The sequence below is a fragment of the Octopus bimaculoides genome, chromosome 22 (genome assembly GCF_001194135.2).
Source record: "Octopus bimaculoides isolate UCB-OBI-ISO-001 chromosome 22, ASM119413v2, whole genome shotgun sequence".
NCBI classification, from domain to species: domain Eukaryota; kingdom Metazoa; phylum Mollusca; class Cephalopoda; order Octopoda; family Octopodidae; genus Octopus; species Octopus bimaculoides.
Window position 1 is genome coordinate 18,650,774 of NC_069002.1, and position 1,550 is coordinate 18,652,323.

Below are 1,550 nucleotides of genomic sequence, written 5' to 3' on the forward strand. Positions count from 1 at the left end.
TATATATATAGATAGATAGATAGATAGATAGATATATAGATATATAGATAGATAGATAGATATATAGATATATAGATATATATACTTTAGATAAAATGCTAAATGGCCTGTAAACTTACTTTCTTTGAGTAGGAATGGCGAATGTGAGTTTTATCCCTTTCTCAAAGACTTTTACCAAAGCTCGAGAATAAAACCTTCTCGTCTGCATGAACACCGGTTACGAACATTGCGACCACCAATAACAATAACTACAACACCAGCGTAACAACTTTAAGAACACTACTACCACTACAACCAACGCCACCATAGTCACCATCACCACCATAGTCACCATCACCACCACCACCATTCTACACTACACCTTTACCTTCCCAGACGACATAGTCCACATAAATTGTTAAGCAGCTGACGTTTCTAGTCGTCCATGTTTGTTTTACGTCGTCTCCTGACAATAACTCAATGGAACTCATCGTCAATCAACAACAATTTTACTGCCACCACTGCCACCATCACCTCCGCTTTCACTGCCACCAACGCCACCATTACGTACTTGTCAAGTAGAATCAAGTCTGACATTGAGTGTATGACAAGGCTGTACCTTTAAATTTAACATCTGACCAGTTTCCTTAAAACACAATATCTGCCAGTTTCAGATATGGCTCGACCAGAGACGAGGAGAAAGATACTTACCCAGAATTCCACAAAGTCTCATCGAACACGAAACCTCACAATTGCTATGGAAACTTCTTAACCATAAACTTCTTAACTATCACGCAATCCTGCATCGATATAACAGTTAATAATAACAACATCTTCGCTCCTTTCACCAGGGATTCCGCACCAACATCACGGACAGCATACTTCCCCTTCACAAGACCCAGCACAGCAATTAGCACCGACTGCAACTACTACTACTACTACTACTACTACTACTACTACTACTACTACTACTACTACTACTAGAAAAATGACAAGAATACCATTAGAGTTAGCACTAAGGAATACCCTGGCATAAACCCTCAACAATGATAATAAAAGAGAATTCAACACTAGTATAAGAGAGAATATTGTTATCGTTTAAGACGAAGCTAGAGAACAATGTTACTTGCAGGTCCTCCTAAATCATAAATCTCTGCTATTCATAACAACATTACAGTATCAACAAATATCATTGTATTGAAACGCACACAGAAAATGTCGGCCATATTGCTGAAATAAAAAATAACAGAAACAAATAGCTTGTAGAGTGCTCTGGGTGATACACACTTTGGTATATTGTCGAACACAGACTTTCTTTCCTTCTCTCTCTCTCCCTCTCTATCTCTCTCTCTCTCTCCCTCTCTATCTCTCTCTCTCTCCCTCTCTCTCTCTCTCTCTCTCCCTCTCTATCTCTCTCTCTCCTTTTCCCCATCTCTCACGCGCATGTGCACACACATACATACATGTTTGTTTGTGTGACAGTCTACATAAATTACATATAAATATGTGTATCTGTGTGTGTGTGTATATATGTGTATGTGAGTGTATGTATATATATATATATATATATA